Source organism: Oncorhynchus mykiss, chromosome 23, assembly GCF_057628025.1.
Source record: "Oncorhynchus mykiss isolate SJ-2025 chromosome 23, ASM5762802v1, whole genome shotgun sequence".
Classification (NCBI taxonomy): Eukaryota; Metazoa; Chordata; class Actinopteri; order Salmoniformes; family Salmonidae; genus Oncorhynchus; species Oncorhynchus mykiss.
Window position 1 is genome coordinate 4,753,848 of NC_143044.1, and position 26,436 is coordinate 4,780,283.

The following is a 26,436-nucleotide window of genomic DNA, read 5'->3' on the forward strand; positions in this document are numbered from 1 at the left end:
GCCTGTCATTTCCAAGGGGATTATTTTTGAAGAGCATAATTCCCGCATGCATTTAAAATCCGCCTACCCAAAATCGTGATTGCTTGGAAGAGTTGTCTGTCTGAGGAACACCCTCCCCAGAATTTTATTCACCCCTTTGGAAGTTGCAGAGGAAATCCCCAATGGTCCCCAGCCTTATTGTTGGTCGGGATTTCCGAGACTATAGGTAAACGCTGATCACTAATCGCTGTTTGCAGTGAGTAAAGTATTGATCCCCATACTTTCAATGCAAAAGGACGTTTACATGCATTTACCTTCCACTACACCACTGGTTATAATAACATGTACAGTGGTTCCTCCTTTAAAAGTTGAGTGGTTCCAATGACAAATTTGACGCGAGCCATCCGTCACTTGTGACTTTCTTCAGCAAAGTTTGCTGACAAAACATTACGGTGGAAGCGAATGTAAGTAATTATAACGTCATAACGAGTCAAGCAAAAAATGTACAATTGAGAGGACTATGTTAGTTAATGTCGAGACAAACGATTGTGCATATATCTTTGTCATAAAGTTCATTTACGAAAATCGCTATTTAGCAAGTTAGCTGACTAGCTAAAATTAGCCAGCTAGCTAGCTAGTGCTAAGACATGAGTATGAAATTGTAATTTGTGTTCTTTAATGTTTTAGGGACTCCTGAGAAAACCAGCAAACCAGTCTGTCATATTGTGAAACAGTGGATGTAAAGAATCTAGCTAGCTAAAGCATTTACTGCAAATTTTATGTACAATTGTGTGAGCTTGCCTTGCTTATATTTGCAATGCAATGCAGCTGAAGTAACATAGCTACCTAACTATTTATTTGCTTATTGTGTAGTGGAGGATAAAAATAACTGTATGCCTATGGATGTGTAGCTAGCTACAGTATGTAGCCGATCTGTGTATAGACCCTAAAATGTTTGGTATTAGTTCAGAACCTATGACCCTCAGCTATCAAAGTTGTTGTATCGACTTCAAGTCTGAATTGCATTAACGAAGCCTATGGATTGAGTAGAATATAATACTTTATTGTGCCAAGGATGCAAGTCCTATATACATGTACTGTAGTTATTACCAAGCATGAGATCCCCACATTGTAGCCTGTACATTGAGTATATAAACTGATCATGTACTCTTCCTTGGCAAATAAAGGTGCGGTTCGGGTATGAATCTCTGAGACATTCTTTTTCAGTCATATCCAATAATGATGTGCCTGTATGTATGTATTACAATTATACACTTAAACCGTGTTTACCACTCCTGCTCCTGGGACATCAATGATTACACATTGTAACTATGCAATAGACTAGAAACATGAATTAAGTTAAGGCTGATTTGTAATTCATATATACAGAAAAAACAGCAAAAAACAGCAGTCTACACCTCCTATGCATATCTAAGGACACAGGATAGGTGTAGTATTTCAATTAGATAATTGAGTTAATTTCAACCAGTGGAGAATGTGAAACGCTTTATTGAAAGTTCATTATCCAGGTGTTATAAATATACAATACATGCATTATAAATATTATAATTGTAATATCATTTTATAAATACAAGTTCAATCTGTACTTCAATGTACATATGGTGTGCATTATAAAACAAAGAGGATGAAAGAGGAGGTGGGGAGAGAGGTGTAGAAGACAGAAAAGGAATGAGGTAAGATAGAGGAGCAGGGAAGACAGCATATGATTAATGAATTACAGTGCTATCCTAATATTCTCTCGGTTCATCACAATTACATAGTGTCTCTAGAGGTGTCTCCTAACCAGCTGGTAAGGTGGCGATGATGGGACTGGCTTCCTCTCTCTCATCAAAACATACCTGCAGAGAGTGACAGATGGATAGAGACAGAGCATGATTTTTTTAACCTTTATTTAACTAGGCAAGTCAGTTAAGAACAAATTCTTATTTTCAATGAGGGCCTAGGAACTGTGGGTTAACTGCTTGTTCAGGGGTAGAACGACAGATTTGTACCTTGTCAGCTTGGGGGTTTTAACTTGCAACCTTCCGGTTACCAGTCCAACACGCTACCTTGCCGCACTAGGCTACCCAGCCTTCCCGATGATTAAGCTTTGTTTTTTAAAATTATAACAGTCAGTCATCATAATCATCAGGAGGTGAAATGCAAAACTGACCTTGGATCATTAACTCTAGGACTACTACATCTCTGTCTGTATTTCAATGTAAAGCATTTCTTTAATAATACTTCCTGTTGACCCGACCAATTGACCTCTCACCTATGATCATGCTGTGCTCTCTGTGTCAGCCAGTTCAGATGCGGGAGGGGTTCACCAACACAGCTGATATAACCTAGAGGATTTAGGGAGAAGGGGGAGAGGGATGAAGTGAAGGAGAGAGACTGTTACCGAGAAAATAAGGTAGTTAAAGAAACTGTGTTCAACAGGAATCTGTGTGTGTAGTCTCACCTGGTGTCCACACTAAGTGACTACAGAGTACTTTATGCTGAAAAACAGACACATGAGGACAAAAAATAGAAGATAATGTCATTATTAGACTTTTACATTACCAGATCACAAATGAATACATAAATACCACTTGAAGCTTGATGATGACTTGATAATTTGAATCAGTTGTGTAGTGCTAAGGCAACAGCTGGTGAGGTGTCAGGTTGACCTCTGTACTTAAAGGGGGATTATTCCAACTCTCTGTGAAACGCTGCAGATCTGCCCGCAGACGAGGTAGGAACACATATCCCACACAGAAGAGGTGGATAGAATTTGACAGGTCAAGGTAGCCTTCTTCCTCCAAACTGTGCAGAAAGTTGTAGTACTGACATGTCACAGCACTCCAAACATCTGTCCATAAGCGTTCCACTCTAACAGAGAGAAAGAAAAGGATTTGGGGGGGGGGGGGGGGGGGCTAATCTCTGTGGTCCTGTGGTCTTCCTCCATGAATAGTGATCACTGAGGTGGGTCCAAGGTTATAGAAATGCAAGTTGTGTGTGCCTCTGTGAGTGGTTACTGACTGTATGTGATGCATATACCTATCTGAGTGTACCTGAAACAGTTAAATATAGAGGGCTATGTGTCTCACCACTTGGTTATTGCAAGGCTAACCCCCAGGGAAACCATGACTTGGCAGCAACAGGGGCTTGATAGTCCAGTGAAAATGGCTATGTTTATGTGGTGTAAATCTGAAAATTAGCAGCTGACATCTTCAATGAATGCACGTGAGACAGGTTCCATGTACAACAAGACAGGCAGAGAGGAAGAGAGAAAAAGAACACAGAACAGTTTAATTACCTCTGGTTACCTCTGGACACTTTTGCCAACAATAACGCTTCCATAGCCTGTTCCTCGGACAGTGAACATACATCTGGCAATATCGACATTTTCGACCCCTTGATCAGCTCTCACTCTGAAAGTAAAGAAAATAGCTCATTTTTTTGTAGATATGAAAACAATAACTGAGAAATGACTGTTCAATCTAAAGCAGGAGATACATCAATACAGCACAGAAAGCTTAACACCAGACTGGTATTGTGGTTGTTCATTAGGTGATGGGAAATATGCAATATGCATACAAAATAATATACTTACCTTCCTTGAAAATCCATCTATACTGCCAAATATGACAATGTTGTATCTTGAAAAAAGCATTGGAATGAAAAGTGAAATGTTTTTAACCTATTAACCTGCTTCATTATTTATGCACTACCAGTTGATATTTTCTACGAATAAGTAAGAATAAAAAAGTTTACTTCTAAGATTTGATGGAGACATTATACATCTAGTACCTTATCAATGTATGATTTGTATCAATGTGGACGAGAGACAGGGGAGCAGGTACAGAGTATTTTTGCAGAGCAATGCAACGAAGCTGGATCATTCTGGCAACGATACCTGCACCATCTACACGCTGCAAAGACTCCCGAACTCTTCGCCATTGTACACGATGACCCATTGCTTGGAGACTTCCTTTGACCATTCTAAAGCCCACATGGGGCATCCTTGCCTTAATGGCCCTGACTTTCTGGTCTAACTCTTCATCTGACATATCAGAATAGCATTCCCCCGACAGACATATTGTGTTCTTTCATCCTTCTGTAAAAAAAGCTAACCGTTATACTTTCATGCAAAATTATTATATTTAGACTAAGAAACAAATAGGACATGGCCTGCTTATGAGCTGCCATGAAAGAATGTTTGATGAATTCAACTGAAGATGGCGAGAACAGGTGTTCATAGCGAAATATTTTTGGTTAGCTTGAGAATAATAATTGCATGATTTATCATTCTACGGTATGTATGTATGTATGTAATATAATAGAATGTTATCTTGTTATGGCTGCAATCCCACTACCGGGATCGATATGACAACTACCAGTGAAAATAGAGGGCGCCAAATTCAAACCACAGAAATCTCATAATTACAATTCCTAAAACATACGTGTTTTATATAATTTTAAAGTAAATATTGTTGTTAATCGCACCAAAGTGTCCGATTTCAAATAGGCTTTTCAGCGAAAGCTCTACAAACGATTATGTTAGGTCTCCACCATACCACAATAAGCACAGCCATTTTCCAGAAAAATATAGCAGTCACAAAAAGCAGAAATAGAGATAAAATTAATCACTAACCTTGAATTATCTTCATCAGATGACACTCATAGGACTTCACGTTACACAATACATGCATGTTTTGTTTGATAAAGTTCATATTTAAAAAATCTGAGTTTACATTGGCGCATTACATTTACTAGTTCCAAAAACATCCAGTGATTTTGCATAGCCACATAGTTTCAACAGAAATACTCATCATAAATGTAGATGATAATACAAGTTATACACATGGAATTATAGATATACCTTTCCTTAATGCAACCGCTGTGTCAGATTTAAAAAAAACATTACGGAAAAAGCAACCCATGGAATAATCTGAGACGGAGCTCAGAACAATAGCCAAATTAGCCGCCATGTTGGAGTCAACAGAAACCAGAAAATACATGATAAATGTTTCCTTACCTTTGATGAACTTCATCAGAATGCAGTCCTAGGAATCTCAGGTCCACAATAAATGCTTGATTTAAAAAAAAATGTCCGTTATTTATGTCCAATTACCTACTTTGGTTAGCGCGTTTGGTAAACAATTTAAGTCACAAATCGCGTCCACTATAACGTGACGAAATGTCCAAAAGTTCCGTAACAGTCAGTAGAAACATGTCAAATGATGTACTGAATCAATCTTTAGAATGTTGTTTACATACATCTTGAATTACGTTCCAAGCGGAGAATTAGAATGACTTCAGATGAGTGGTGGAACGCAGGTCCTTCCCGTGTGAACGCGCATGGTGAAAGCATGGTCAACTCGTGGCAGTGGTGACTATTTCCTGTCTCATTCGACCCCCCTTCAGATTAGTCATCAGACAAAGTTCTGTTGACTGTTGACATCTAGTGGAAGGCGTAGGAAGTGAAAACTCATCCATATCTCGCTGTAATTTCAATGAGAGCTTGGTTGAAAATCTGCCACCCCCAGAAAAAATCTAAACAAATTTCTCAGGTTTTTGCCTGCAATATGAGTTCTGTTATACTCACAGACATAAATCAAACAGTTTTAGAAACTTCAGAGTGTTTTCTATCCAATACTACTAATACTATGCAAATATTAGCAACTATGACTGAGGAGCAGGCCGTTTACTATGGGCACGCTATTCATCCAAAAGTGAAAATGCTGCCCCCTACGAACCTCAGCTGCCTCTAATTGGGAACAATACCAAGAGCACCAACATAGAAATAATAAACCTAGAACACCCCCTAGTCACGCCCTGACCTACTATACCATAGAGATCCAAGGGCTCTCCATGGTCAGGGCGGGACACAGAGTGGTCTCATTTGTGTCTGGAAGTAGCTAACAAGCTAGCCAACATTAGCTTGGGTGCTTGAGAATTTAAAAACATACCCATAGTCGAAAAATGTCTAACTAATAATTTGTTATGATAACTTGCGAGCAAGAGGTTGCAAAGCAACAGCATCAACTTCCGGCAGAGAAGTAGAGAAGGGAAAGAGCAAGTATGCTCAACTGAAAGTTTGGTTACACTACAATTAGGGTGTGGAAATGTTATGCCCCTTAGATCGTCCTCCAATCCTCTTATGCTGTAGCCTATTTCCGACCATCACTTTGTACGGCGACATATTTTCCATTCCATCCTAATGGAGGGTTTCAATTTTCATTTTTCTTGGAATAGAAACACCATAATATTAATCAAATTAATTAAGACACATTTCTTAAAATCAATCCCATATACTATGTTATTTCAAAATAAATAAAAAAATCTCTGGTAATGCCAATATGGAAGACTATCAAATGCTTCTCAAAGATGCCCTCTAGTGGTCAAACTAGCACTAACTCGCATTAACAGAAAAAATGGCTGACAAATAAACAACGTGCCAAAAAATGCTGCAGCAGCCCGCAAGGTGTGCTGCAGTATGACACAAGTTTTAAAGGAGGAACCATTGTAATTTACCAGTATTTTGCAGAGAGAAAGTGGAGAGAGTACTAACATGGAACCCAAACCGGCTGCGCTCGTGCGCCATCGTGCGCTATCGTGCATACATTTATTTTGTCCCCCCACACCAAATGCGATCACGACACATAGGTTAAAATATCAAACATATATAAAAACCCTGAACCAACGACATTAATTAAAGCATTAAACATGTATGACAATTTAGCTAGTTAGCTTGCTCCTGCTAGTCAATTTGTCCTATTTAGCTAGCGTGCTGTTGCTAGTTAATTTGTCCTGGGATATAAACATTGAGTTGTTATTTTACCTGAAATGCACAAGGACCTCTACTCCGACAATTAATCCACACATAAACGGCCAACCGAATCGTTTCTAGTCATCTCTCCTCCTTCCAGGCTTTGTCATCGTTTAACTTATATGGTGATCGCATCTAAACTTTCATTGTATTACCACGACTACCGGCAAAACAGTTCATCTTTCATTCACCCACGTGGGTATAACCAATGAGGAGATGGCACGTGGGTACCTGCTTCTATAAACCAATGAGGAGATGGGAGAGGCAGGACTTGCAGCGTGATCTGCGTCAGAAATAGGAATGAGTTTTATTTTAGCCCTTGGCGTCACAGACGCTCGTTGGCGCGCGCGAGCAGTGTGGTTGCAATAATTGAATAACAAGGATTTTTAAATTTATTTTGCGACGCTCGTGCACGCGACATGTCCGGTCTGGTCAGCATGTTAGGGCAGTAATTGACATTGTACGCTAACGCCTCTACCCTGTTTTACCCTCATTGTTCCATCGATGATTGGCAGCGACATGTAGCAATCACAACGTTTTAAACCAAAAAATGTACAGACCAAAAATGAGAACACCAGCAATTATGAAGAAAGATAATAATTCCCAGGATAAAAGCACATATGGGAAAGGAAAGTGAGAGGATGCATTGAGTTGAAGAACCATTCTAAAGCTTCCGGCCTGGAAATGTGAGTTTATACCAATGTGATTTATGTTTGCATTGTGCTAAATGGGGTGTGAAGCCAGTCTTTCCTTTTCAATTTTAATCATTTGATGATCTCTCGTTGGGGGATGGCGGTGGTGGAGCAGCACTCTACTGTTAACGGGGCCCATGTGTTGGAGTGTATGGAGTATTGAGGGACAAAGGTGGGCGAGGCTTTCTGCTCTAATTGATATCCTCATTGTTCCTACTCTGTCATCCATGGCCCACTGCCTATACCACAACAGCAACTCCATCGGATGAATGTGCTACAATTCACAAAGTATATCAGCGCAGAGCTGTATGTCTTAGTGAAATAAAATGTGACAGCGGGAACTATTGAGGAACCTGAATCAGTAAAATCATCCTCTCAAAAGTCTGCCTACATTATGCTTTGTCCATTTCCCACTCTGCTCCTTGGTCAGTACGTGTCACATTGTGATGATGGAAACAATTTGCATAGTGAAACAGGAATGTAAAAAGTTGATTACTCTCAGCCAGACAGAATGTAAATCTATGCCTGGAACAGTGGTTTGAGCTAAATGGTAAATTTCCTCAGAGAAGCATATGATTTATTGATTATACATTTACATACATCTTCTAAATGTATATATATCTTTTTGACCTTGCTTTTGGTTTAGTAATGGAAGCCCAGATCCCCTTTGGTCTTTGTCAGCAGCAGTGTAAAGTACTTAAGTAAAAATACTTTAAAGTACTACTTAAGTCATTTTTGGTGCTATCTGTACTTTACTTTACTATTTATATTTTTGACAACTTTTACTTTTACTTCAATAGATTCCTAAAGAAAATTATGTACTTTTTGCTCCATACACTTCTCTGACACCGAAAAGTACTCGTTACATTTTGAATGCTTAGCAGACCAGGAATATTGTGAAATTCACGCACTTATCAAGATAACAAGTGGTCATCCCTACTGCCTATGTTCTGGCATACTCACTAAACACAAATGCATCTTTTGTAAATAATATCTGAGTGTTGGAGTGTGACCCTGGCTATACATTTTAAAAACAAGAAAATTGTGCATTCTAGTTTGCTTAATATAAGGAATTTGAAGTGATTTATACTTTTACTTTTGATACTTAAGTATATTTGATCAAATATATGTACTTTTGATACTTAAGTATATTTAAAACCAAATAGTTTAAAACTTTTACTCAAGTAGTATTTTACTGGGTGACTTTCACTTTTACTTGAGTAATTTTCTATTAAGGTAGCTATACTTTTACTCATATGACAATTGGGTACTTTTTCCATTACTCTTTGTGAGTGACTATTATCAATGTGCTATCGTGAGAATGATTGTTGAAAGATCTCCACTTAAGAACTAAATAGATGTACTATTGCTATCAAAGTCATTCCAAAGAGTAGGTTTAACAGAGCAAATGAACTGTGACCATACTTTATTACTCATATCAGGGGCGTCATTTCAGCTAAATTTAGGGTATGGCAAAGTGACAATCTTCCAAGGATATATTTTTTAAATTGAAGCTCATTTACTGCATTTCTACACAGTTTAAAAGCTATTAAATGCAATTTGGAGAACAGTAAAAGCAAGCAAAATTGACTCAAGTCATTATCACCTTGTTGCTGTAGCTTCATTCACCTCAGTTAATAGGGGACTTAAAGTGGAACTGACAGCATTATAACAACATGAAATGTTATAAAAAATCTGCACATATAGACCACCAAGAAGAATATGACACCATTTTCTGACAAGCCAGCGTTTAGATATGGTCATTTTCATGTTTTCATAAATTCATAGAATGCTTGGGAATGATGTATAGTAAGGAATTTGTGAAAATTCTACAGCAATACAGAGTGGGAAAGCGACCGTGCGTTTGGACAAGTAGTAGACACTGCAATAAATACCGAATAAAAACATTTACGCAGACCAGTGCGCCATATCCAATTAGAGCTACAGCAGGCATTTATGCAAATAAGCCATTTGCCACATGGGCCTACCATCATACACTTTGAACTGGACTGTGCGTTTACAGGCAGTAGCAACAGCACGACTTTAGATAATTAAAATGCATTCACAAAATACACCAGAATGTATTTCTGCAAATATGTAAATACCAGAGGTGTGGACTTGAGTCAGACTTGAGTCACAAATATGATGACTTGCAACTCGACTTTGACTTTAACACCAATGACTCGTGACTTAACTTGGGACTTGAGTCCTTTGACTCAAACTGACTTGATACCCTCCCCAAGCCCAATATTAAAAATGATGCTATTAAAAAAAGCATAAACTCTTCATTTAACGAATTACAGTTTGAATTGGACAGCAGCCAATCAAATTGTGCCAGCTGGGGAAAAGTTGTGCGTGGTAGTGCAAAGGAATGTCAGCAGGTGAATTTAGATGGAGCTCTTGGAAAGATGATACCCAAAATTATTATTTTTGTTTATAAAGACTACGCTGTATCAACAAAAAACGGATTGCAACTTGCTAAAAAACGCGGGAAGAAAATTACAGACGGAGGCACAACAACTTCCAACTTTGTTCGACATTTGAAGCTGTACAAAGAACGGTAAGAAGTGGCTAATACAGCCGACAGCTAACGTTATATCATTTATAACTTTGCTATTGTAGCATGTAGGTTAATGTAAAGTTAAATCAATGAGCCTCCACACAGTCAGTCGGTGCGGGAATGTGATCATTGCACCCAAGATTGAGTTACAACTGGCTAGGCAGTTGGTAGCCTAAATCCTGCCTGATGTTACTGTTGTTCCTAAAACCATTGACATACGCTAGCCTACTGTGACCACACACAGAGAGGGTGTGTGTGTGTGTTAAGGTTGGGCGATTGTGTACAAGCCTACATCGCCTGATTGGCCCCATAGGGATCCTTGATATGGCTACCCATGTATTTCCATGGAAATGTAAACGTTTATTTGGAAAGTAATAAATATATATATTTTTTAAGGCATTCATGATTTGCGTGAATGTAATATACTATCTATTACTAATATACTAACTATTGTTACAAATATGAAATGGTATTACATTTGGTGAAGAGCACATTATGACTTATTTAGAACTCGAAACTCAAAGTTTAGGACTTGAGACTTGACATGAGACTTGTCGGTCTTGATTTGACACTTGACTCAGACTTGCCTGTCTTGACTTGACTTGAGTGCTAAGACTTGAGACTTACTTGTGACTTGTAAAACAATGACTTGGTCCCACCTCTGGTAAATACCATGGGAGTCCTCTTACATGTGGGAACTTCACGGTCCTATTGATTAAAAAAAACATGAAACGGTAGGCTCTCTCTCCCTAAGTTATCCACATCAACAACAAGATCGAAAACTAATGCTAGCCAGAACGGAATGAGCAAACAAAATCGAATGAGGGAACATTAGATAAACCCTTTCAAATTTGTTCAGCTAGTTGGCTGTCAAAAATGGCACTGAAAGCGCGATGGGGAATAATAACCTGCTCGTCCTTCTACAGCTTACCTGACAGTGCATGCTTGTCCCAACCCACGTTTTGACAACTGAATGGGAACTTTCCTGCCTGTCCTCCCATTTGATCGATGCCAAAATACATTTGATTGACAACTAAGGGTGCGGTCGTAAATTGCTTCCAGTGTGTCAGAGTGCACTCTGGGTCATTCCTAAATTCAGAGCATTGTCAGACAATCTGTTCGTAAATTCAGAGCACACACTGCACTATTGACACTGGACACCCTGGCCGAGGAGTAGGGTTGATCCAAGGATTCCTCACAACTGCAGTCACGCACCCAAGTGGCTAAAGTTGGCAAGCTTGCTAGCTACTTCCAGACACAAATGAGAGAACACCTCACTGGCCATTTTACTCACGCTAGCAGAACAAGTTAGGCTGTTTGCATGTTAACTAGAGGATTAGTTACTAACTGTGCTGCTGACTACAATTTACAGTGCCTTCGGAAAGTATTCAGACCCCTTGACCTTTTCCACATTTAGTTAAAATACAGCCTTATTCTAAAATGGATTAAATAAATAAAAATACTCACAAATCTACACACAATACCCCATAATGACAAAGCTAAAAAAGTTTGGGGGAAATGTTTTGAAAATATACTACATAAAAACAGAAATACCTTATTTAAATACAGTAAATACAGTAAGAATTCAGACCTTTTAAAATGAGACTCGAAATTGAGCTCATGTGCATCCTGTTTCCATTGATCATTTTGATATGTTTCTACAACGTTTCTACAACTTGATTTGAGTCCACCTCTGGTAAATTCAATTGATTGGACATGATTTGGAAAGGCACGCCTGTCTACAGTATATAAGGTTCCACAGTTGACCGTGCATGTCAGAGAAAAAAACAAGCAATGACGTCGAAGGAATTGTCCGTAGAGCTTCAAGACAGGACTTTGTCAAGGCACAGATCTGGGGAAGGGTACCAAAAAATGTCTGCAGCATTGAAGATCCCCAAAAATACAGTGGCCTCCATCATTCTTAAATGGAAGAAGTTTGGAACCACCAAAGCTCTTCCTAGACATTGCTGCCCATCCAAACTGAGCAATCGAGGGGGGGGGGGGGGGGCTTGGTCAGGGAGGTGACCAAGAACCCGATGGTCACTCTGACAGAGCTCTAGAGTTCCTCTGTTGAGATGGGAAAAACTTCCAGAAGGACAACTATCTGTGCAGCACTCCACCAATCAGGCCTTTATGGTAGATTGGCCAGAAGGAAGCTACTCCTCAGTAAAAGGCACATGACAGCCCACTTGGGGTATGCCAGAAGGCACCTAAAGACTCTCAGACCATGAGAAACAATTTCCACGACTGGAGGAAACCTGGCACCATCACTACGGTGAAGCATGGTGGTGGCAGCATCATGCTTTGGGGATGTTTTTCAGCGGCAGGGACTGGGAGACTAGTCAGTATTGAGGCAAAGATAAACGGAGCAAAGTACAGGGAGATCCATGATGAAAACCTGCTCCAGAGCGCTCAGGACCTCAGACTGGGGCGAAGGTTCCCCTTCCAACAGGACAACGACCCTAAGCACACAGCCAAGACAACGCAGGAGTGGCTTCGGGACAAGTATCTGAATATCCATGAGTGGCCCAGCCAGAGCCCGGACTTGAACCCATTCGAACATCTCTGGAGAGACCTGAAAATAACTCTGCATCAACGCTCCCCATCTAACCTTGAGAGAATCTGCAGAGAAGAATGGGACAAACTCCCCAAGTACAGGTGTGCCAAGCTTGTACTGTCATACCCAAGAAGACTCAAGGCTTAATAATACCTGCCAAAGGTGCTTCAACAAGTACTGAGTAAATGGTCTGAATACTTATGTAAATGTGATATTTCAGTTGTTGTTTTTTTTATACATTTGCTAAAATAAAAAAATAAAAATGTTTTTGCTTTGTCATTATGGGGTATTGTGTGTAGATTGATGAGGGGGGAAAAAACAAATCAATTTCAGAATAAGGCTGTAACATCACAAAATGTGGAAAAAGTCACGGTGTCTGAATACTTTCTTAATGCACAGTAATCCCTTTTGCATACGTTTCCCGACACCAGTCATATTGCGCACTCGTAAATTCATCAGGTATTCTGCACTTTGACACACTCACACGAGAGTGCTCTGACATTGGATAGACAGAATGAATTTACAAACGCATCCTGGATAACAATTCTTCAAGTTAAGCATAGCTAGCTAACTAGCTAGCAAAGCAATTCCTATTTAAATAAAAGTTCAATAAAATAAATGTATCATATCTAGCTGTAGCCACCAAAAAACAATGAGGGGAAAAAGTAGGTCACTCACCCACTGCGCCAATGACATGACATCCTCCCAGCAGCTTTATTTTTAGCTTGCTAAATGAATAGTTAATTAAATAAATACCCTTGCTAGTTTGACTGTATTGACATTCCCAGCCTTACTAGCAAAGCAATTCTTATTTCTTACTAGATAACCAAATGACATTGAGTCATTGAAACTAAAACAGTGAATTATATTAATCATGCATTGAACTGGCCTCCCGAAGGGGCACAGCGCTCTAAGGCACTGCAGTGCTTGAGGCGTCACTACAGATCTGGGTCCGATCCCGGGCTGTGTTGCAGCTGGCTGAACCGGGAGACCCATGAGGTGATGCACAATTGGCCCAGAGTTGTCTGGGATAGGGGAGGGTTTGGCCGGTCGGGATGTCTTTTTCCTATCGTGATCTAGGGACTCTTGTGGCAGGCCGTGCACCTGCATGCTGACACGGTCGCCAGTTGTATGGTGTTTCCTCAGACAATTTGGTGGGGCTGGCTTCCGGGTTAAGTGAGCAGTGTGGCTTGGCAGGGTTGTGTTTTGGAGGACGCATTGCTCTCAACCTTCACTTCTCCCATGTCCGTATCGGAGTTGCAGCAATGGGACAAGATTGTAATTACCAATTGGGGAGAAAAAAGGATAAAAATGTTTTGAAATCATGCATCTATTCTGCCTTAATGTACGGCATGGAATTTTGAGTCAAATATAATCTATTTTTAAAACTTCTTATGAAGTTGGTTTTGTATTATAAACTGGGAGTTTGACATTTTTTACTGATATTATGATTGTCTGTTTCATATCTGCAAAGTAGTTAAAACGCTGTCAGTTCCACTTTAACATTCTACAAACATGTCATACAACAATTACCTGCCCGCTACACACTAGCCCAGAACCGGGATCAAAACCCTAGCTTACTTTCATGTTGAGTCAAACGGCAGTTACCATCTACTGTAGACATCTTTACTTCTGCATTGTGTTGAGAAAAAGTCCCACTGTTCCCTGCAGCTGCGTCCATGCACTCTCCACAGAGAGGAAAAAGCAAAGCGAGAAGTTTCACTCTCGACAACATCTGTCTAAAATAAGCCCAATGATTTTTTGGGGGGTTTATTTTGGACCTTAAACTTGCCTCCTGCTTCCCGCCTTTAGGACAACGACTCCCATTGTTATGGCGGAGACGTGAACATCTCATCATTATGTACAAATCTCTACTTTCCATAAAGCCCGTCAGACATACAAACAGCTATCCCTTCCACTCCCAGGTGTCTGCATGTTCCAAAAGTCAGCCTTTAATGCCACTTTATACTGCTAAACTGCCTTTGCCTTTTAATCTGAACTGGAGTGATTTTAGTAGCCTATTTTAAATTGTTGGTGTTGAGCCATATCCAGTTGACGCACCTGACTCATATATCATCAATGATGCTATTTAGGCATATAGCATTTGCATTCATCAACATATATTGTTTCAATGCAACCCAGGATTCAACTAAAAATAGACAATACATAAAGGTCAAAGGTTTGTATCTCTGGTTGATTTATATATTTGTGCTATACTGCTATTTGTAATATTGAATTGTATTTGGTTGTCAATGCAACCAAATATAAACATTTGAAGGAGATGTATACTTCAAATGTTAATATTTGGTTGCGTTGACAACCAAACACAATTCAATCTAACTTTTGAAATCCAATACATTTAGTTTATTAATGAACTTGTCGACAAGTTAACAAAATGATATGTTGAATTCACATCTCCAACTCAATGGAAAATAAAAGTTAAAGAATGGGATTCAGCCAGTGAATCAGATGGAACTATCCAAGCGGTAGATACATCTCCTTTACATTTTGATATTTGGTTGCGTTTTCGACCAATCACAATTGAATATTACTTTTGTAATGTGGTAAGTACAGTGCTTAAAATTCAGGCTATCTTACAAACAAATGTAACATTAAACCTTCAAATGAGTAACGCATTCATCACCACATTTTGAGGTTACTGTAACTGTACATGTCTTCTTATATAATCATATAAAGCGTGCATGTTCAAAATAGCATGGCATGCATAGGTCGTCACAGGTTTGTGGAGATCTTTACAATTACTGTAATGATCTCGAACTTGCACCATGTAATCTCAACTGCAATCCAGGTCGTTTGGTTATGCTATTGGATGAAGCACAGTGATAACATTAATCTGTTGTATAAACAAAAATGAAATATCTGACATTGTATTCCTGTTTGACTTTTGCTTTACTTTTAAATGGTTGAAAGCACAGTGATAGACATTTGGGTGACTAAACCAAAAATCAGACATTGTTTTTCCAATTTGGAATTTGTTTTTGTTTTTAGGTGGTTGAAAGCATAGTGATAACACATTGTAAATTCAAATAATTTTGACAGTTTTTTTTGAGTGGGTGAATATAGGTTGTAATCTCATTGATCAATGTCTCACCATTGATCGATGTCTCTAACCAAACATTACCCAGTTATCCACGTTGAAATGACGTGGTGTGCCCAGTGGGCTAATTCTTCTGAGCCTATCAGGATGCAGCTCTGAAAGCTACTTTGCTGCTTTAGGGCCGACACAAACTAAACATACATAGTTGTACACACGTGCGTGCGCTTGGGTAGAGTCAGTGCATACTACAAGGTGTGTGCATACTACATACTGCATTATGTTGCATTTAGATTTGTTGTATAGGCTTGTAGAGGCGTTTAGGGCCACCCTACTGAAGGGGTATAGAGCATTTACCCTGAATCACCTGTCAGCCCACAAATGATTCAGTCTGTATGTTGCCGAGCACATTCACACATTGGTGTTATGGAGAGTTCATCACCCAAGTGCTCTGCACAGGTGGACTCCCAACCCCCACGGGTTGGCTAGAGAAGCAGTTGGCACCTCATTTGAATACTAGTGTGTGGGTGTTGCGTGTGAAAAACTGACTGTGAACAGTGTGTGGTAAAGCATGTGCTCTTCTGATGAGCCTCTGAAAGGTTTGGATAAATCAAATCAAATTTTATTGGTCACATGCACATTGTTAGCAGATGTTATTGCGAGTGTATCGAAATCCTTGTGCTTCTAGTTCTGACAGTGCAGCAAAATCTAACAGGTAATCTAACAATTCCACAACAACTACCTAATACACACAAATCTAAGTAAAGGAATGGAATTAGAATATATACTGTATGTAGGCAACAGCCTCTCTGTGTTAGTTATGGCTGTTTAACAGTCTGATGGCCTTGAGATAGAAGCTATTTTTCAGTCTCTCAGTACCAGTTTTTCGTCTTCTGGAAAAGGCAGCCATACCCAACTCTGTGGAGATCGCATGGGCCTCAAGTGTAATCCATGCTTGAGACCTGGTTTCAGGAATTATAATTCTAATGTTGATGAGTGATAATAAATAAGAAGGTAGTTTATTCAGAAGTGCTTTATAGGCAAACACGAGAGCATGTTGTTCTCGTCTCATGGGCAGCGAAGTCCAACCCACATTTGATATAAAACATTTGATATGAGTTCTGTAGCTAGCACCCGTAATAAACCTAAGTGCGCAATGATAAGTAGCATCTAGCGATTTAAGTGTGGATGCCGTAGCATGCATGTAGATAATATCCCCATAATCTATCTATCTAACAGACATAAAAGTAGCTTGCACAATTTATCTTCTATTTGTAGAGGACAAACATGTCCTGTTTCTATAGAGGAAGCCTAGCTTGATTTTTTTGCCGTTTACAAAGTTCGTCAACATGCATTTTAAAAGACAGCTTATCATCCAACCATATCCCTAAGTATTTATATGCAGAGACCTGATTAATTCGAGAGCCATCTAAGCTCATAAGTGCCAGTGTTTTCTCAAACCACCCTTTGAACCTATTCAAAATCATAAAATGTGTTTTCAGCTGTATAAAAGACCCTTGTAATATCTTAAAATCTGTATCCAATTGTGATAATGCTTGGTCAGCCAAGCAATAGAGTACATGACGGTGTCATCAGCATATAGATGAATTTTACACTTCTTATCTCTTCACCGATATTGTTTATGTAGAGAGTGAACAGTAATGGGCCAAGTGTAGAACCTTGTGGGACCCCTTTAACCAACTCCAATGGCTCCAACTGGATGTTGTCGACTCTTACAGCCTGACTTCTATCTTTTAGATAGTCATGAAACCAACGACAGGCATCCAATCCCAGTCCTATTAACGGCAGCTTACCCAAAAGTATTGCATGGTCTACAGTGTCAAAAGCTTTAGACAAATCTATGAACAAGGCGGCACAGTACTTTCTATTATCTAGGGCATTAGTAATATAATTTACGTACAGTGGCCGTAGTGGTACTATGTTTAGGTCTGAAGCCAGATTGATTGCTAGAAAGAGTATTGTTAAAAATGTTAAAAATGATTGTAGTTGCCTATTCACCAATGGCTCTAGAATTTTAGCCAAACAGGAGAGCTTAGAGATGGGACGATAATTATCCAATTCACTACCATCACCTCCCCTGAGGAATGATAAAACAAACGCTGTTTTACGACTAATGTTTTCTTACGAATAATGTTTGATTAAAGATATGTGTCACTGCACTAGCAATAATACCCTACTCAACAAATTGGATGCAGTCTATCACAGTGCCATCCGTTTTGTCACCAAAGCCCCATATACTACCCACCATTGCGACCTGTACGCTCTCGTTGGCTGGCCCTCGCTTCATACTCGTCGCCAAACCCACTGGCTCCATGTCATCTAAAAGACCCTGCTAGGTAAAGTCCCCCCTTATCTCAGCTCGCCGGTCACCATAGCATCACCCACCTGTAGCACGCGCTCCAGCAGGTATATCTCTCTGGTCACCCCCAAAACCAATTCTTTCTTTGGCCGCCTCTCCTTCTAGTTCTCTGTTGCCAATGACTGGAATGAACTACAAAAATCTCTGAAACTGGAAACACTTATCTCCCTCACTAGCTTTAAGCACCAGCTGTCAGAGCAGCTCACAGATTACTGCACCTGTACATAGCCCACCTATAATTTAGCCCAAACAACTACCTCTTTCCCTACTGTATTTATTTTATTTTATTTATTTATTTAGCTCCTTTGCACCCCATTATCTTTATTTCTACTTTGCACATTCTTCCACTGCAAATCTACCATTCCAGTGTTTTACTTGCTATATTGTATTTACTTTGCCACAATGGCCTTTTTTTTGCCTTTACCTCCCTTATCTCACCTCATTTGCTCACATCGTATATAGACTTGTTTCTATTGTAGTATTGACTGTATGTTTGTTTTACTCCATGTGTAACTTTGTGTCGTTGTATGTGTCAAACTGCTTTGCTTTATCTTGGCCAGGTCGCAATTGTAAATGAGAACTTGTTCTCAACTTGCCTACCTGGTTAAATAAAGGTGAAATAAAAATATATAAATCATTTTAAAAAATAGGTGCCGCACACTTGAGTAAATATGGATCCAGATTGTCAGCGCCTAACGATTTCTTAGAATCTATAGTAGATAGTGCAGATAAGACCTCATCTTCTGTGACTTTTTGAAAATTTAAAACCGGCTCACTGTTTTCCACATCAGCTGAAAGCCGAGGGGCTGAAACAATAGACCGGTCAGGATAATGTTGGACATTTTTTCTTTCAAAAAGAAAACCAGCAGAAATAAAGTGCATATTAAAAACATCATTCATTTCAGTTCGGTCACTGATGATCGCAGATTCTGATGTAATTTGCTTCGGCAGGGAAGTCGAGGAGTGGAACGCTGGTCTTCTTCCCCTGAGGAGGAGTAAGAGAGATCGGACCAATGCGCAGCATGGTAAGTGTTCATAGCTTTTGATGACGTACTAGAACACTGAACAAAACAATAAATAACAAATGAACAGTCCCGTAAGGTGAAAGACAAAAACACTAAACAGGAAATAAGCACCCACAACTCAAAAGTGAAACCAGGCTACCTAAGTATGGTTCTCAATCAGGGACAACGAATGACAGCTGCCTCTAATTGAGAACCATACCAGGCCAAACACAGAAATCCCAAATCATAGAAAAAAGAACATAAAACAACCCACCCAACTCACGCCCTGACCATACTAAAACAAAGACATAACAAAAGAACTAAGGTCAGAACGTGACAAGGAGTTTCCTCGTTTAAGTGAGTTAACAGTTTTCCAGAATTTAGAGGGATCACCAGCAGACTGTCATAGCGTCAATAAAATACATAGATTTGACTTTTTTTATTCCTCCGGTCCATTTATTTCTCAATTGCCTTAAAGCAGCCAATCAGCTGTTTCACCAGTTTTCCTCACCAAGGCCCATGCTGGATTCTTTTGCAGGTAAAGGATTTTCAAATCAGAGAAGAACCAAGGATTAGTTAGATTTTTTTTACCCTAAGCCGCTTTAACGGGGTGTGTTTATCAGCCATGGAGGTAAAAATTTATGAAAAGAAAGAGAGCGCTAAAATTGGGTCCGTTATGCAGTTTATGGATAAAAGCTCGAGTAATAATGGTCATGGATAAAGGCTTGCTCTGAGAAGTGTTTACAGTTTCTCTTTAGAATTATACGGGGGTCAGTGTTTTTTTTTGCCTAGTGTCTCTTATACATGCAACAGGGCAGTGGTCACTAGCTATGTGTTTGTAAGGTGTATTTGTTAAAACCTCTTAAGTCCACCCCCTTCTTTTTCGAACATTCTGTTAAAAATCGCGCAACATTTCAGCGTCCTGCTACTCATGCCAGGAATATAGTATATGCATATGATTAGTATGTGTGGATAGAAAACACTCTGAAGTTTCTAAAACTGGTTAAATCACGGCTGTGACTATAACAGAGCGTGTGTTTCATCGAAAAGCGCAAGAAAAACTGGTCACTGAAAACTGAAAAAAATATCCATGCGCCACTTGCATGTATTGTTTAAAGGACACCAAATTAAATAGTGCCACGGATGCAATTCCTACAGCTTCCACACGATGTCGCCAAAAACGTCATTTTCATTGACAAAAATCCTTTGAGTCATGACCAATAGATCCTTCATTCCATCCAGCCTATTGCAATCGATTTTGGAAGAGAGAAAAATGGACATTGTTTTCTTGAGTAGCTGCTATTGAATACAGATCGCCCAGTGATCAATTTGATCGCTTATTAACGTTTACAAATACCTAAAGTTGGGTTACAAAAGTAGGTTGAAGTGTTTTGTCAAAGAATATAGGCAACTTATATAATTTTTAAAAATGATGTTGCGTGTTGGAAGAGAGCTTTTTTCCTGAACCAGACAGGCTATACAAATGGATATTTTGGGCATACATGGACGGATTTAATCGGGAAAAAGACCCAATTGTGATGTTTATGGAACATATAGGAGTGCCAACAAAGAATATCATCAAAGGTAATGAATGTTTTATATTTTATTTCTGCGTTTTTGTGTAGCGCCGGCTACGCTAATTCTTTTGTTTACGTCCCCTTCAGGTATATTGGGGTGTTGCATGCTATCAGATAATAGCTTCTCATGCTTTCGCCGAAAAGCATTTTAAAAATCTGACTTGTTGGCTAGATTCACAACGAGTGTAGCTTTAATTCAATACCCTGCATGTGTATTTTAATGAACGTTTGAGTTTTAATGAGTACATTTAGCATTTAGCGTAGCGCATTTGCATTTCCAGGTGCCTACTTGAGACATCTGCGTCTCAAGTAGGATCAAGAGGTTAAGATAAGGTCTATTATAGTAGATTTCTTCGGGTCTTCTGGATTAGGACAGGTAGGTATAGTTATTAGTTGAGTAAGATTTAGCTCGTTACAAATGTCTTTTAATTTAAATGATGCTGGCATCAGCCAGTCCAGATTGAGATCTCCGATAATCAATCATTCAGAGTTTGAATAATTAGACATAAACTGAAACAATTTGCATAGAGCAGATACCGGAGCTGAGGGAGGGTGATAAACTCCCACTAGCATTAATAGTACATTATGGCCAAGGACCACATTTAGAACTAAGCATTCATACTGTTTCGGAACAGAAGTTGAAATGGACACAGTGACATCTAGGTTGCATTTAACATATATGGCAATACCTCCACCCACTCTGTCTGCTCTGTAGATATTATACCCAGCTAACAGAACATCTGAGCCTGGAACAGAGACACAGAGCCGGGATTTAGATATAATCAATATGTCAGCATGTGATTGTGAGACCAGTATTTCAAAAAAAATCTAACTTTTGGATCAAGTTTCTAGCATTCAAATGAATAATTCCAAGGCCACTGTTTCGAGAGCTCATATCAGATGGAACATTCGAGGTAATATTAGATGAGCGACGCTTCCTTGTGTAGCTACTGACAGGCCTGAGTTGGATGGAGACGAGATTACTTCTAACAATACCCCTCTGCCTGTGTGAGGAAGTGGCAACACGGTACCTTGACAATAGTGTAACAATAACATAAAGTCCATCAAAAGTTTAATCCATGTTAGCAGCACCTGTAGAGCTATATAAAGCTGTGGGGGGAACAATGAGTATAGTCTGATGGGGAATCGACCAATTCCGAGTATCAACCCCCATGGCTATATAGTCAATTCTCACATGCTCTGTAAGAGGCTATAGTGAGAGCCAGGTTTGAGGAGAGAATGCTTGTACCATACCTATTCAGTAATTCATCAATTCAGTCGATGTAGAAAAGCTGTAAAATTGTCCACATATTGTATGCTTATTGAACAACAATAACCTTTAAGCCAGATGTGTAGCTGGTGTATACTACTGAAATGATTATCCGTAGAGTGTGGAAACGGGAGTGGACCTGAAATAATGCATTGTTTTCCTGATTTAAGTATTGTATGAATCAGTGATTTTAAAGTCCTTTAGAAGTTTCTCAGATTGCTGTAGGTTAATATAATTTTACCCTACATTGACAGTGATAGTTGAAGCAGTCGGGTGTTCACTAATGAGTAGCGGAATCATACAGTCGGTGTCCTTGATCCGGGCACCCATGTAACAGATGGTCTCTGCTTTCCTAATAGAAACATTATGGATCATGGATGAGCCCACAATAAGGACAATGGGACTGCTGCTTGGTAAAAATGTTAAGTTGCGTCTCTCTTGAGTTATCGTTCTCCTAGAAAGTTGTTTGGGGCTAGTTGTAGGGCTGTTTCGTTGTAAATTGTTTAGATGGCAGGGGGTCCACTTGTTTCCGGGCAGAGTTGTTTTTTTCCTTTGGGGCCAGCAGCAGAAACCTCCGACTCTTCCAATACCCGGTGTCTGTTTCCCAGTTCCAAGGCATCACTTTGCCTTGACATTTTCCTGCCAAGGTTTTTTGGTTTCTGTACAGAAATCCATGGCTCCTGAGGCGGAGCAGAGGGAGTGGAGCAAACCGGGTGCTTGAGAAAACCCCCCGGTAATGTTCAAGGCTCTTCTAGTGGGATCAAAGAATGTCTCACAGCTGCAGGTTCTTCCGAGGCCATGGTGACAAGCCATGGGCAAGTGGCTTCGTTCACCACGTTTTTGGCGGAATCAAGCAAAGAGTCAATCAGCTGTTCATATTCTTTAATCTGATGAAGAATAGACACTCTACCCTCCAATCCAGCGATTTTCTGGGTCAGTTGTTGGCAATTGGCACATCCAAGGGTGAGTATGGTCAATATTCTGAGTCGTTAGCTTGCAACGCTAACTAGTTTGGCGTGGGGGTAGGGCCAAATCGAGCTAATAAGCTAGCCAGCGTTACGGCGCTACTGCAAGTCCAATACGATTTTCTTTGCAGATAGTCTGTTTGTAACTCCACTCACTACTTGTATAGTCTGTGTGTAACTTCACAATAGGGGCTTTGTGTTTTGAGATTACCTCTGTAAGGCAGGGCTGAATAAGGCTTGAACACTATTATTGCAGACAGAGTGAGTCTGTGCAACTTATGTGACTTGTATTCTGGAAAATTAGGGAGTAAGACCACTTTGAGTGAGTGGACAGTGGGAAGTCGCTCTCGGTCGTGCGCCTTTCTTGTTTTTCTTTTACATTGACGATGCTATTGTCCGGTTGAAATATTATCGGCTAAAAACAACCTGAGGATTGATTCTAAACATCGTTTGACATGTTTCTATGAACTTTACGGATACTATTTGGATTTTTCGTCTGCCTGTTGTGACTGACCTTGAGCCATTGGATTACTGAACAAAACGTGCCAACAAATCTGAGGTTTTTGGATATAAAAAGGGACTTTATCGAACAAAACAAACATTTATTGTGTAACAGGGAGTCTTGTGAGTGCAACCATATGAAGATCATCAAAGGTAAGTGATTAATTTTATTGCTATTTCTGACTTTTGTTGACTAATCTACTTGGCTGGTAAGTGTATGTAATGTTTCGTGTGCTGGGCGCTGTCCTCGGATAATCGCATGGTATGATTTTGCCGTAAAGCCTTTTTGAAATCTGACACAGTGGCTGGATTAACAAGAAGTTAAACTTTATTTTGATGTATAACACATATATTTTCAAGAATGTTAAATATTTGAATGAAGTATTTTTGAATTTCGCTCTCTGCAATTTCACTGGATGTTGGCCAGGTGGGATGCTACCGTCCAGGAGGCACGACAATAACCTCTTCTCCCTCGGTAGTCTGAAAGGATTCGGCATGGGCCCTCAGATCCTCAAGAAGTTTGACAAATGCACCTTTGATATCCATCTTGACTTGCTGCATCACAGTTTAGTATGGCAATTGCTTGGCATCTGACCGCAAGGCACAACAGAGGGTAGTGCGTGCAGCCCAGTACATCACTGGGGCCAAGCGTCCTGCCATCCAGAACCTCTATACCAGAGGAAGGCCCTAAAAATTGTCAAAGACACCAGCCATCCAAGTCATAAATTGTTTGTTCTCTCTGCTACCGCATGGCAAGTGGTACCAATGCACCAAGTCTGGAACCAACAGGATCCTGAACAGCTTCGACCCCTAGCCATAAGACTGCTAAATAGTTAGTTAAATAGTTAACCAATAGCTACCCGTACTGTCTGCATTGACTCTTTTAACTCAACACATACACTGCTTCAACTGTTTTGTATCTATCTAAAGCTAAAAACGTTTTCCGGCAATCTAGAGCAATAATCATTATGCTTAATTCTATGTAAAATGCTGCACATCCAAGCATACCTCTTGAGCTGTCTGTACCCTCTTGACTGGTGGTTTTTTTTTTTAAAGAAACAAAATAAGTTTCTCTGCGTCTCTGCTACAATCTGGGTAAAATATTGAAAGGAACGTGAGTCTTGATGGTTTTGTAATTGCTTGCTTTTCTAAAGTCGACCAACCTTGCCATTTTGTAATTGCTTGCTTTGCTAAAGTCTACCAACCTTGCCAGCAGGCATGCCAGCTAAGATAGTTAGACAGGCTAGATACTCTAACTTAATGGATAGCCTAAAATGGCTTCTTGGTAGCTAGTTACGTTGTTGTGAACCTATCTGGGCTAGCAAAAGCCAATTTCATACAATTGCTAGGTACCCAGTAGTATTACTGAAAAAACAAAATAACAAAAAATGAACACATTTTTTATTGTGTTATTATAATGATTAGTTTTAAACAGGAGACATCTGAGGGAGCACGTGCCCCTGTGCCCCCTATGAGCATGACGCCTCTGCCTCCTATGATTCTATCATGAAGTGGTATATTATGTGTGTGCGTGTGCATGCGCACATACATGCATGTGTGTGGCTCTGGCTAAAGGGGAGAGATTGTGCTGTGTGCACTCTGCAGATGAAGTCACATTAATATGTGAAGCAGGGAAATGGAATGCTATTTTAGAAGTATCCTAAGGGTAAACACAAGTGATTCTGTGAGTAACAGTACACCTAGACAATGTCAATGAAACTGACATTGCATCCACCTCAATTGCATCCACCTCAGTTCAAATATAGGAGTATTGAGAGCAAGTAAAATAAATACAGTTTGAAGGCTTTAAGTTTTGTTCTTTTTTTGGTTCTGTTTTTATCTCTGAACTTGTTCTTGTGCTGCTTAAATGTCTTCACTTGTTGGAGTATTTGCATAAAACTGTGTACTATACAACCAAGAGTTGAGACAGGCATCAGCTTACTTTGAACTAATGATCAGATTGTTTGTGATGAATTAATAGATTAACCAGAAAACATGTGTGAATTAATTGGCAATTAGCTTAAAGTGGCAGAGAGGTGAAAACAGAGATAGGAAAAGGTGCTAATTGGCCACGGTAAAATAGAAGACAAGTAGGGTCATTCTATGAATAGAGTGCCGTTTAGGTAGTGTGATTTTGTAAAAAAAAAAAAAAACTATTTATTTCACCTAAATGAAACATTTTGTCATGAAGAGCACATGTTCAACTTCATAACAAGCACGTTTCCCAATCTCAAGGTTAATAAATTAAGAACAATTACTATAAAAGTCACTATAAAAGTGAAAGTGTTAACCATAACAGGCGTGCAAGAATGTCCACCAGAACTGCTGCCAGAGAATTGAATGTTCATTTAATTTCTCTAAAACGGTGTTTTAGAGAATTTGGCAGTACATCCAACCGGCCTCACAACCACAGGCCACGATTAACCACGTCAGCCCAGGACCTCCACATTCGGCTACTTCACGTGCGGGATCGTCTGAGACCAGCCACCTGGACAGCTGATGAAATTGTGGGTTTGCAAAACCGAAGACTTTCTGCACAATCTGTCAGAAACCGTCTCATGGATGCTCATCTTCATGCTTGTCATCCTCACCAGGGTCTTGACCTGACTACAGTTCGGCGTCATAACTGACTTCAGAGGGCAAATGCTCACCTTCGATGGCCACTGGCATGCTGAAGAAGTGTGCTCTTTCACAGATGAATCCCGGTTTAAACTGTACTGGGCAGATGGCAGACACCGTGTGTCGTGTGGGCGAGTGGTTTGCTGAAGTCAATAGACTGCCCCATGGTGACGGTGGGGTTGTGGTATGGGCAAGCATAAGCTATGGACAACAAACACAATTGCATTTTATCAATGGCAATTTGAATGCACAGAGATACCGTGATGAGATCCTGAGGCCCATTGTTGTGCCATTCATTCGCCGCAATCACCTCATGTTTTGGCATGATAATGCACTGCCCCATGTTGTGAGGATCTGTACACAATTCCTGGAAGCTGAAAATGTCCCAGTTCTTTCCATACTCACTAGACATGTCACCCATTGGGCATGTTTGGGATGACCCAGATCGACGTGTACGACA

General features: G+C 39.8%; 1 pseudogene; it reads right to left on the reverse strand.

Annotated features, from left to right (window-relative positions):
- Window positions 1–2,618: 2,618 nt before the first annotated feature.
- LOC149972473 (uncharacterized) overlaps window positions 2,619–26,436 on the reverse strand; it is a 50,833-nt pseudogene continuing 27,015 nt past the window's right edge.